The sequence below is a fragment of the Tupaia chinensis genome, unplaced genomic scaffold, assembly GCF_000334495.1.
Source record: "Tupaia chinensis unplaced genomic scaffold, TupChi_1.0 Scaffold145685_1, whole genome shotgun sequence".
NCBI classification, from domain to species: domain Eukaryota; kingdom Metazoa; phylum Chordata; class Mammalia; order Scandentia; family Tupaiidae; genus Tupaia; species Tupaia belangeri.
This window is the reverse complement of record NW_006205542.1, coordinates 1-13,812: the sequence shown is the minus strand read 5'-3', so window position 1 is coordinate 13,812 and position 13,812 is coordinate 1.

Below are 13,812 nucleotides of genomic sequence, written 5' to 3'. Positions count from 1 at the left end.
CATGAATTTGGTATCTACTTTCCCTGGACAGATGATCTTGCCTGTTACCACACTGATAAAATACAAGTTCTTGGGCTCCACTTCTGATCCCGACATTAAATCTACACACCCAGGGCACACGCTCAGCAGTACGCAGTGAGCTGTCTTCTCTTAGCAGGGGCATTCCCTTTTGAATTTCTCTGAATCCCAAGTCCTCTGCCTTCTTGGGAAAGTTCCTTTATTAATGTTACCCATTGCTATTAGATGAAATTGGCCAATTTGGTGAAATTAAGAAAATGTAGCAAAAATTGGGGTCAATTTCTTCAACATTTTTTCCTCTCTCTCTGCCTACCCATCTATTCTCCCTTCTTCAAACCTAACACAGGCAAAACACATAGTTCCCTGAAACTTCTCTTTCCTCCATTTGTAGACAATTTTCTGAAAAGAGCAGCAATATTTTCTATGTCCATTGACCAAGACAGCCTCAGCTGAAATAAACTTTCTTCCTCTACTCCTTTGAGATGTAAATCTTTAAAAACAGGCCTTCATTAATTCTACAATTCCAAACCTAGAGCCCCTCCTTTGAAATGGAAGATTGCATCTTCCTCTGTGGGAGAGCAGGGTCCTGACTTTAGCTTTGCCCAATTTGAAAGTCTTCTTCCTGTTATAAAGGAAGAAAATGTCCTTTTCCTATGTATAAACCAATTAGTAGACACAGGTAGGTTGTGTGTTTCCCCTCATTCCAGTACTTTCCTTGTTTCAGTGAGGTTGAGCTCAGACTGAGCCTGGCCTTTCCATCCTATTGCAGTAGAATAGAACAGCATCCTCGTCTGCTTAACTTTTCCAGTTGCGACTTGCTTACTCCTGAGCACCCAGTGCTTTGGCTGTGGCCCCAACTACTTCTCTTATGTGGCTCTCTGATACCTTTGTTGCTTAGTCTAATGGACTCTTCATGACTTGATCTCCCAACTGCACTTGTCACTCTCTTGGTTTGTGATTTTTGTTTTTTTCTCTAGAGAGATGTTTTTGATAGAGGGCACCTGTGCTCACTGGAGAGACAGGGACAGAGATATAGCAAATGACAAATCACCTCCCAGGAGAGATGGCCATGCCTCAATCCCTTCTCCATTCTCTTCTCGGGATCTTGGGCACGCACGCACACACACCTGGTGTGAGATTTAAGTTGCCAGGTTCAGGCTTCCAATGCTGTCAATTACGGGGGAGTCCAGCGATGCAACCATTAAGCCATCTGCTGGTCCCTTGGCTTGTGTTTTCTCTTCTTCCTTTTTCACCTAACTGTTAAAGGTTCGTATGCAGTCCAGAGCCTTCTGTCTAGGCTGTCTTCTCTTGTGACTAAATACTTTCTCCTAGACATTTTTGTATACCCCAGTGGCTTAGGTATCATTAACACAAGACAAACTTATACACCCAGCATACTCTCTATGCATCTAATTTTCTACTTGATGTGTTTACTTGTAACTTCTAGAGGCAATTAATATTCAACAATTTAAAACCGAACTAAAAGAAGTACAACAAATACACACATGTATGAGAGTAAAAGATAAGAGAGTTACATTACTCTTTAACACTGGTTAGTCTGGAAGTGGGAAATGTTAATTAACTTCTTCCTAATGTATCTCTGTAGCTTGTCTTGTTAAAATTCCATTTTACAGTAGAAAAAAAAAATCAAGGAAAGTAAAAGAAACCTGACTCATCCTCTCTCCCACAAATTCTTTCTCCTGCAGTTTTGTATTTTTTTGTCTACATTTTGCACGAGGAAGTGTGCTCACCAGAGAGAGAGAGAGAAAGAGAGAAAGAGAAAGAGAGAGGGAAAGTGAGAGAGCACTCCCATAGGGAATGATCATATTGCAATCCCCTTTCCTCCATTTCTCCCTCCTTTGGGAACTTTGGGCGCCATGCATATACACACATGTTTATTCAAGCAACTGAGTCTGGGACTTGAACTACATGGTCATCCATGTGATATCTAGCACCTTGATCACTATGCCATCATTTGGCCATGGATGTCATTCTTAGCACCACCCTTCTCCTTATTCTTCATGTGCTATCAGATATTAAGTCTGGTTCTGTTACTTCTAATCTCTTCGTGTTTTATTCTTGGAAGGCTATCATCATGTCTTGGCAGAATTATTACAGTAGCTCCTTAACTTACTATCTATGGTCTTCTCTTGCTCTCAGACACATATATTCTCTACATAAGGTCAGAGAGCTATCTTTAAACACATTATGGACTCCTTCCTTTAAAACATTAACACAATTATCAAATTACTGAATGATCTAGACTTGTTCCTCTCTCAAGCATCACTGTGGCCATTCTATTCCCTCAGAAGTTCCAGCAATCATGGTCTTCTCTCAGTCCTGCAAACTAATCAAGATTCTTCCCATACCACTCTCCAACTCACTATTCTTTGTCTTCATCTCTTTGTGTGGCCAGCAATTAGCCTTCTCTAGATCTCAACTATTGGGTCATCAGGAAAGTCATGATGCATTTTTGCATAGAAAAACACAGGAAAACACATCATGACTTTCCCAATAACCTAATATTATAAAAAGTGTTCATGAAAGTCTACTCTGGATATCACTGACAGGTTCTCCTCCAGTTTTCTTCTCATTATACATTTTACTTTTCCTTCATCACACTAAGGTTTTTATTTTTGCCTTTGTTTAATAATTTATGCATCTCTTGCTGCACAATTTAAGCTTCATGGTGACCCAAAATTAAGTTGCTCTTGCTTAGCAATGCACCTAACATACAGGAAGCATTCAATAAATATTTGCTGAGTAAATAAGCTAATAATTCTAATGAAGGTGCTTTTTTTGGTTTGTTTTGTTTTGGAGAGGTTTTTGCTATAGGGTGCGTGCACTCGCCAGAAAGACAGAGAGAGACAGAGAGACAGAAAGCAAAAAATTACCCCCCAGGGGGGATGGCCACACTGCAATACCTTCTCCTCCATTCTCCTCTCAGGATCTTGGGCATGGATCTTGGGCATGGATCTTGGGCATGCACATACACGTGCCTGGCGTGAGTTTAAGCCACTGGGTCTGAGACTGGAACCGGGGTCGACTACATGGAAATTCGGTGACATAGCCATTACGCTAACTGCTGGTCCCTTAGGGTTTTTTTTTTTTTTTTCTTTTTTTGGAGAGGAAGGTGCTTTTTCTTTATTAAGTTGTTTTTCTGACTAAAACTATATGTATTTGGGGGCTAGGAGGTGGCACAGTAGTAATACAACTGTATCCACATAGGATACATCCTGGCTTTGCCTCCTGGGACCTCCCTGGGCACACCAGCTATATGCGCACATGCTGTAATCCAGACTGACTGAGACTAGGGGTGGTTTGCAGCATGAGAGCCTTGTTGGGACTGCCTCTCTGTCTCTATCTTTCGTAAGAGAAAATACATAAATATGCTTAAAAAATATATGTGTTGGTAAGAAAAACTATGAAGTAATGTTTAAACAACAAAAATATTGGCACCCATTCAGATCACTATTGCTGTAGTATATTTTAAATGTGACTTCCATGTTATTTATGATGTTCTGATTTAAAAATGATAGTTTATAATTGATATTACTGTTGGCCTTATGATGTATATTTTCTCATTTTTCTTATTTTGTTCTGAGATGTCTAAATTGAAAATAAAATTGTGGGATCAGCATAGTGGTTGGGATGCTAGACTCCCATGTGTCTGACTATGGTTTGAGAGCAGATCTGGTGGCTTGAAACTCATGCCAGGCATGTGTGTGTGCATGCTGAAAATCCCAAGAGGAGAATGGAGAAGAAGGGATTGTGGCACGGCCACTCCCTGGGGGGTGGGGGCAGGGAGGGAAGGGTAATTTCTTGCTTTCTGTCCCTCTTTCTCCCTCTGTTTCTCTATTGAGTGCATGTGCCCTATGGAAAAATCTCTTTAAAAAAAGAGAAAGAAAAGGAAATTGTACTCTCAATCCCGAGATATATTGGATCGTTGGAAAAATCATGACATATTTTTACATGTAAATGCATCATGACTTGTCCGACAGCCTAATACACTATTCATAGTAAAAGACATATTTGAAAACTTGGCATAAAAACTCTAAGGCACATACAAATATAATGGATCAGCAGCTACAAAATGGTAGGATGGTAGGCTGCTTGGATGCAACCTACACGTGAGTATATATATTTTAGAGATTTCCTGACAGCACTTGTCATTTGGGAGTAGTACACACAGATCAGTGCACAAAACATCAACATCTCTCCCTGGCTGTGTTTGTGGCTGGTCATTTTAAAGGAAGCTGGAACTTTGGTTCGTGATATGACTTTTTCCAGAGATAGTCTTTGGTTTGAGAGGCCCCATGCTCTTGGGCTGCAGAACACAAGAGCATGTGAAGTGCTTCTTATGAGTGTGTATTACAGCATGGCCCACCTCTGTCTGCAACAACCTAGAAGTGACAGATGCTGTGTCTGAGAGATAAAGAAAGTCTCTGAAGTATTAAGTCAAGTTGTTCTATCAATGTCCCTTATCATTATAAAAATTTTGGTTTTCTGGTGGATTTCACATCCAGAAAAATAACAGTGCCATTTACGGCTTATCAGAGCACTACATGTTTGCTTCACTCAATAGTCAGGCTAGTAAATCCATCTAATTCAGGGTATTCAGTGGCCTCTGGAGCTGGTCTTCACTCTCACACTAACAATGATCAAGGCAGATTCAAACTTGAATTTCAGTAGCATTCATTCATTAACATGTGAGACTCCTCTTTCCACGTTTTCCAAGCTAATGGAACCAGGTCATTCTCTGAATTTAGAACTAATTAGAGACACAATCCTTGTTTATCTAGAACTATGGTTCTATCTCAGATGTATTCTAGTTACACTAGGTTATTTGGTGCCATGAGTAGTGATCTTGTATGTTTTTTAAATAGATACAATAGCTGTATGGCATTAAACGCATCTCATTAAAAATTCCTGTGGTGAAGTGGTGAGAGTCGTGTATGTGGAGAGGTACTGATCTGCCTTTCATCACAAGAATTTGGGTTGTGTGAGAATTCATCCTTGGTTATCTTACCGTAAATGGTGAACAGAACTTTGGAACCTAAAGTCAGGCAAGTGAGAAGACTCAAATTACTCATCGTTTTAGAACGAGTATTCTCAGAAAAGAAGGGAATGCACCTGGAAATGTATGTGTTGAACCACAGGATATGGCTATATTTGTAGGCTCCAAAGAGTCAAATATCAGCATTTTCCTATGACTCAATGTAATGAAATAATCAAAGGTCATGGGGTCATTCAAAATAACCCAGTTCAGCCTTTGGAGAACTTGTTGTAATACCCTAGGCATGAGGGAACATAGAGTTAAAAAAAAAAAAAATCCCACAAAAACAATTTGTTTTGGATTGAATTATCTCCTTCCATCTCCAATTCATCAATTGAAGTCCTAATCCTTAGTACTTCAGAATGTTACCTGTTTGGCAACAGGGTCAAGGCAGATGTAATCAGTGAAGATGAGGTCACCCTGGAGTTGGCTGGGCTTCTAGTTCAATATATCTGTGTCTTCATTAAAAGAGATGTTTGTATACAGAGATGCACACACAAGGAGAACGCCATGACAGTCCTAGCAAGTTAAAAAATGATATGCAAGACTGGCACCATAGCCTAGTGAATGTAAGAGCTAGATTCTGTATGACTTACTGTGGTTTCAATCCTGGCTCTAGTGGTTTAAAAAACATGCTAGGCTTGTGTGTGTGCATGCCCCAAATCTTGACAGATGGAGAAATGAAGGAGAGGGATTGAGATGTGCCCAGGCCCTAGTAGGAGTGCTTTCTCCCTGTCTGTCTCTTTCTGTTACTCTGTCTCTCTCTAGCAAGTACACGTGCCCCTGGCAATTAAAAAAATAAAATGTAATCTATGTCTAAGAGGGCTGTATTCTTTTGAAAATAAGACCTGTGCCTGGCTCTAATCCAACCTCTCAGTTACTTACAGGAAAAATTTTCACCAGCCCCAAGAAAGAGAGGGGGAGGAAAAAAAAACAGGGAAGTTTTGGGGTCCTCTGTAATTAAACCAAGATCCAAAAGTATGTATGGCCATTTGAAAGTCCATGTTGATCCCCAAACTCAGCGGATCCTGGAGCACAGGGAAGGAGAGATAGAAAGTCTGTTTCTAAATCTCCTGGACCCAGAAGGGTTGCCACCAGTATTTCCAAGGAAGCCTTTGTTTTATGTGTCACCACTGGGTTCAAGTCACTGCTTGAAAAGGCCTGGAATATTTGATATTGGATAAAGCTTTTCTGTCCTTTCTAGTCCATGGATATTAAAATGAAGCTATGATTTGATACTTGGAAAGAAAAAATAGATTATTTTGCTAGCAAATTGGTTTTTTTGGATCAACAATTTAGAGAAGTGAACACTAGAATTGGATGCTGGGAGGCACAGCGTCAATCTTCCACAGCTGAGACTGAATCTCTGCAAATTGCAGCGAGTGTGGTGATGTAAGATAACACAGCCATGCATTTTCAATGTGAATCTTTAAAAACAATGTAGAATGTGAAATTTGCCAGTACTTGAGTTCTACAAATAATACATTTCCCTCCCATCTAGAGTGTTGTAAGGGACTCTGGATCTGATGGGCCAGAAGTTGACAGAGCCTATCAAATTTTTTATTAAACTCCCCAGAGCCAGAGATGATGAAGAGCAGTCTGCTGGATCATGAGCAGATTTTCCTTAAGGGGAGGAATATGCTCAGCCTTGTTGCTACTTTGCAAGCAATCTTGCAGGATGGGAGCAGCTGTTTTGCAAATTATTTTTTGTGATGGAGAGGGAAATCTTCTACCTTTTATTATTTGCATCCTCAAGTGGGCATGCAAAAATACACATAAACACACTTACATAATCTTCCTGACCCGACTCCTTAATCTGTCTCCCTATTTTTACATCCTTTTTTCTTCTCCACTTCTTTTTTGATTTGTGCCATGACAGAGGAAAGCATCTGTCTTATGCCTGAGCTTCTCCCTCTGGACATCTTAGGGAAAATTTCAGGGGAAAAGATCAATTTCTGGAAAGGACCAAAGAGTATATGAGGATTTCCAAGATGAGGGAGTGAACCGGGAGCTCTTTTTGTTTGGAACAGGCAGGGGAAGTAAATGAGTTGTCTGCTACTCATACCCCTTGGGTAGCAGCTTCAGCAGAATTGGAGCTGCGAGACTGTTGGAGCTGCTGTGAGCTGAAGAGCTGAGCTCTAGGGCTCCAGTGTAGACATCGCATAAATCAATGCCAATTTAAAAGAGAAGATTATTTTAACCTTGGACTGTCACTTTATATGTCTCAATTCATGTCCATCATTTAATCTTCAGCAAAGTTTCATGACTGTGCTCATTTGCTACAGCCAGACCATCAGGCATGCAATGAGTTGCAAAATAAAACCACCTCAGTATCCAAAAGCAGATGGGGGTGAATGGTGGGGACACTGCCAAATGAAAACATGCATCTTGCTCATCATGACATGTTTAGCCCTTCCTTTTGAGAAGCTGAGAGTGAGGAGAAAGAAGGTGGTTACAATATAGACACATAGGTCAATGTGGTACTGAAGGTGAGTTCTATGTCCTCCAACCACTCTGGTGGGACTTCAGTGTAGGAGCTTAACTTGCAGAAGGAAACAGAAGAAAGCATTTGGAAAGTTATCTTCCATTGATTTTCAGAAGGGGCTAACACCTTCTGACACTAAATGATTACAGTTCATCATCTGAGGAAAAAAGCTGTGGTCTTCTCTTCTGTAATGACCTAAAGTCCCATCTCAAGCACATGTGCACTAATTAACCACAGTCTTCAATTCTGCAATGGCAAAGGCGGAAGCTGGAGTCCTGTTAGGTGAGTAATAGGGAGGTGGGAAGTACTGGTTTGTTATTAGTAAGATTCGACACTTGGCTGCTTGGATTAGCCCTTGGTTTGTTCATTTGTTTTAAAAATATAACTGCAAAGTTTAAAATTTTCCATTTTCAACTGTAGATTATAGAGATGCTCTATATATCTTCATTTAAGGGAAAACTGACTCATTGGCAAGATAAACTATGTATAGAAGTAGTGTTGGGAGACCTGTAAAGATATGGGCCTTAAAAGTTTTGCAAGGGATAGCAAATATTTAAGTAGCTGAGCAGCAACTTGGTAAGTTTTATACCTAGGGTAATAGTAATATAGTGTGCTCTTTTCTAGCTGACACTGTGACATCAGATCCAACTTACTCTAATTATTTTGAAGCATTTATGATAAATCCTATTTTATGACAGTAGATATTATTATGTTGATTAATCTAGATATGCTTCAGCTCACTTTTTTCCACTTGTACCAAGCTCCAATGTTTTGAAAAGGCTAGTACATATCTATTAAAAATTTTTTAAAATGTCAAATAATATACCTCAAATATTCTTCCTAATTAATACCTCTAGGAAAATCTGAGAGAAAAAAAATGTCAGATAGGATCACTCTCTTAAATTTATAAAGCATAAGCAACTTTCTACACATTCGATTTAAATTTATCAACCACAAATTTTCTAGGTCTTTATGTTGACTTCAGTCTGATGAAAGAAGAATTCAGATGTTTTAATCAATTGGCTTGTCATTTAACAAACATGTTTTGAGCTTGTTATCTTCAAGGCCTTTGCTGGCCCCGAGTGTCTCGTTGGCATTTCTAAACAGAAAGTAATCACAAGAACCAGGGGAAATGCATAGAAAAGGAAAGCAAGAACATACTGAGGGAAGACATAAAAGGGAGTGTTGAAGTTTTTCTGTGGTGCAAGGTATTTGTGATGAACTGTTATGGACATAAGGGTTCCAATCGTTGGATGGATACCTCACACAAAGTGGTCAGATTCCACATGTTTTATTGAATGATGAACTAATCAATATTTTCATTAGATCTTCAAGTTGCCAACACCAATTCTCACTTTTTTCTGCTTCCTTTTAGAATCAGAAGCAAAACTATTTTGCATTTTGTTGCTAAGATATGTTCATTTAAGCATTCCACTTATCCTAATTGTGACAGAAAAGTCTTTGAGAAGTTCATTCCCATTTTGACCTACGGTATGTCAATGTTTACATTTTAGATTTAGATTTTGTTTTATTTTAACACCATTTTTTTTAGAGGCTTTTGAGAGATGGCACAGTGAGCTCACCAGAGAGATAGACAGACAGACAGACAGACAGACAGACACAGTGAGAGGGAAAGTGAGAAATCACTCCCCAGGAAGAACGGTCAAGCTGCAATCCCTTCTTCTCCATTCTCCCTCCCAGGATCTTGGGCACTCACACACAGGCACCTGGCGTGATTTTTAAGCCACTAGATCTGGGACTCTAGCCACCCACTGCCATGTGGGAGTCCAGCGACGTAACTGCCTCGCCACCTGCTGGCCCCTATTTTAACATTTTTAATATCATCACCTACTGGTTTTGATAAGAAATTGATCATCTATTAGTGATTTTTCTGCCTTCAGAGAAACTAGATACTCGACATTATCAGTGGTAGAATATAATTTTTTTTTTGCATCAGCAAACTTTGGAGTAAACTTTTTATTTTTTTAATTTACAAAGATAATAGCCTATGTTTGTAAAATGATGCTAAGCAAACCACTATTTTTTTGAAACATAAATTTCAATATGGAAAAATATTTCAGTATATGTAATTATTTATGAAAGTCTGAACAGTTATTAATCAATATGTTTATTTTCTTTCAAAAATACAATCACATAAAAATCTTTATCTATATGAATTGTAAAAAATAAAAAAGAAGAAGCCATACCTTGGGATAATATCCACTAAGAGTCTGTTGTAGTCCTTGTATTCCAGGAGGTCCCTGTATTAAAAAAGATAAAACAAAGATAAACATGTAAACATTTCTTAAAACTATGTGTATTTAGGTATTTAAATAATAAAGTTAAGAACTCTTGAAATTATCCAGTTAAGAAACAGGAGGAGCCTGTTTAGACAAATATTCTAGTTAATAATTACATGTACACTAATTTATCAGATTTCTAAAAGTATTTCTAGGTTAAATTCTGCATGAATCAAAAGAGAGATCATAAGTGGCAGCATGTAATGTTTTATCGGAAGGTCAACCATCAGCATATTCTTTATTGGAAGAAATTGTACCCGTAAGACTCCTCCAGGGAAGAGGATGTAACTTCAACTGATTTTCGTCAGTTCCTATAGGGCTTTGATCAATGTATTACAGAACTGTGTGCCCTCACATGAAGGAAATGTAAGGTTTTTTGAAATTTATTTTTGATTTTTATGAGAGAAAGAAGTATTATTGATAGAGTCTTGCTATGTTATTATTTTCCTGTTTGAGTCTCCTATTACTTTTTTATTTTTTGCCTTATTCTTTGTTATTTTGTATTATTACAAAATGGGCTGCACATGGATTTTCAAGCCAGAAAAAGATGTCTATGATAAAACTTTAGACTTAAGACATTTAAATACATTTAATTTTAATTGAATAGTCACTTACACCGTGATGAGCTTGAGAGAGTAAGAAACCAGTGAACACATTAGTATAAATACATTTAATTTTAATTGAATAGTCACTAACACCGTGATGAGCTTGAGCGAGTAAGAAACCAGTAAATACATTTGTTTGTCCCTAAAGATTCTAGGAAGAGAAGAGTTTTCCAACTTTATTGGGGATTACATTTTGGGTAGAAGGCCACAAGAAATTACACAACTTAGCATTATCTTAGATCCAGTACTGCAAGCCTATACAGACTCTGTTATCTCAGAAAGGAGCTTGTTTATTTCATCTAGACCTCAAAGGCAAGGAGTGGAGAATATATTATAGAGGCAAAGGTCTTAAAATTTTTCCTTTGGAGGTAAGACACAGAAATTGGATGATTGAGAAAATCAAACAGCATTATTATACAAAGCCTTTTTTTTTGTTTTTAAAAGAGGTTTTGTCTTATGGCATGTGCACTTGGCAGAGAGAGAGAAACAGAGACAGTGAGACAGACAGTGAGAAATCACCCCCCTGGGTGTGGGGTGGGGGGGATGGCCATGACGCAATGCCTTCATTCTCCTTTGGAGATACTGGGCACGCGTGCACACATGCTTGGCATGATTTTGAAGCCACTGGGTCCAGGACTCAAACCACAGTTAGCTGTGTGGGCGAGTCTAATGATGTAACTGCTACATCATCTGCTGGCCGCCAAAGATTGTTTTTTAAAAAGAGAATGAAAGCTTTGAAAAGTACACTAACTGATATAGGTAACACCCTAGGTATATGAAAAAAAACAATGTAGGTTAACATTTACCGCAGGTGTTCTTATGAATTGCTTGTGACTAAAGATCTCTTCTAATATGAAAACTCTGCAGTGTACCACTAAATATAAAGGACACAAGAATGTGGTGATGGATGCTTGGAAGCAGGTTGGTGTAACTCTTGAAAAAATAATGGGCCTCGCGAGTAATAGAGCTGGCTATGATTGGAAAGACAAATGATGCTGTTACCTTGCTGAAATAAAAACAGAGCTAATGTCAGAAAAGGATTCTCATGGCATTCCGTATTTTTCATGCTATTTTTCCATCAGCCAGCTTTGTGTGAAGTATTCTAGGTCAGTCAGATGAAGTAATGAGGAAAGCAATCACTGAGTTGGGAGTTGTTTTACAAAGGTTCTAGTTAAGAGCATGCAAGTTAAAAACTCATTTTTTAAAAAAAATAGTTTTTGTTTATTTCTTTTACAAGACAATGAGGCATAAAGAGAGAGAGAGTCACCCCCAACAGGGTCCTCATGCTATGATATACCCCTAGCTCGGATCATGGGCATGTGGGTGCCCAGCAGGAACAAGGAGGCCTCAGTGTGCAAACCTGGGATTTTATCATGTGCACTACTGCTGTGTCACTGTCTGGGCCCAAGGACTCATTCCTGTAACTCAGGAGACATGAAGTTCTATATCTTTTGATACTTCTGCAAATATATGATAAGACTAGGAGGAGTATTGAACACCGTATGTAGTAGCATTAACAGGGAGCTTAGTGGTTTATGCAGAGCACATATTCAATGAATGTGTTGTCGATAAGGCCAATTAGATCAAGCACTGGTGATGTGTTGGGTAGGCTGAGCTTCATACACAGTCATTCTAGTTAAAAGTAAGAGTTTTAATTATTAGGGCTCCCAAATGGAGCAGAACAATTAATAACACAGACTCAAATAGAGCAGAAGAATCAGCCAAATAATAATAGCAAACATTCATACAGTGTGTTTTGAATGCTGGACTTTATAGTAGCCATTTCATATAGATTAACTCGCTTAACTACAATGACACCATGAAAAATATGCCGTCATTATTTCTGACTCAATGATAAAGTAAATGAGGGTTGGAAAGTGTTCATTGGCCCCAGGTCATACTACTGGTAAGAGGCAGGCCCAGCATTGGGCCCAAAGTCAGCTCTCATCTACTGTACTATCTTAGTTTAAAGGCAGAATATCAGCATAACCTCACTTTGCAGTGCTCTCATATAATGGTGATCTGCATGCCCTAGAGAATACTGAATGATCACTCTTCCACATTCTAACCACCATATCGATATTTTAAAAAATCAGCAAAATTTGTGCTTAGCATGTCTTATGAGCCAACACTGTGCTTGGTGCAGGAGAGGAGAAAATAAACATTTTGTCTTTTGATGTCCTAAACTGTGGAGCTGAGAGAGGCCCTTTAGTCTTTGAACCTCCCATTTATCTCTATAAATGTTCTCAATCCATGGTAAGGATACTACACCCATATATCCCGAAATATTCCTCCCAATCTACAACTGTATTCAAAATATATCCTATCTTTGGAGAGGTTGGAAGAATAGATGGTTAAAGCACATAAGAAATGGGAGGTCTTCAAAAAAGCTCTGGAAAGCAATAAGGAAAACAGAAGCCAGAGAGCAGACAACATGCTAGGTGTTGATGAAATAAGTAGATGAGAAAGTAAAAAAACAATAGAACAGTGATAATTTTTAACAAATCAGGTGAGAAATGGGTATGATGCTTTGCAGACTGGCTATCTGCCTACAGACTACAACTGAATTCCACAGACACAGAAAATATTCCTGAATCAGAATCCTAATCTTGCTAACTGAGTTTGTCATTGTGGGTGAGCTGGGAGACCATGGGTACTCAGTGTAGTGCTCTCTCTAAACAAAAGCAAGAGCACAGCCCGCTGAAAAGAGCCATGAGTCTTTAGAAAAGTTTAAACGATGTTATTCAGATACCCGCAATATGAATAAACTCTTAAAAGTTACTTCTTCATTTTTGTACGTTCTGTTCTTGCCATAAAATATCATATGCAAATAAAATGTTCCAAATGGGTTGATCTGAAGTTTTAGACTCTGCTAGTTAATCTGATAATGAACATTGATGATGACATTTTCTTTCTCACTCTTTTAGTCACTGGGATACTTTAGGTACCACAAATTCCAAATTTAATCTAACAGAGATTTACAGCTAATGCCTACCCAGCAGGCAATACTTATAGAAACTCTCCCAGAAGGCTGAAGAAACCCCGTGGAGATTGAAAGGAGACTCCAGTTTAGAGTCTTGCGGTCAGTGTAGCAATGATCACCTGGTGGTTCTCAAACTGTCAGAAAAGAAACAAAATCAAAGAGGATAGTGACCTCTGTTGGTAAACTCTATGCATATAAATATCAAAAGCAACAGTTTAGAGTCTTGCGGTCAGTGTAGCAATGATCACCTGGTGGTTCTCAAACTGTCAGAAAAGAAACAAAATCAAAGAAGAGGATAGTGACCTCTGTCGGTAAACTCTATGCATATAAATAGCAAAAGCAACTCCATGGTTAGAAAACAACAG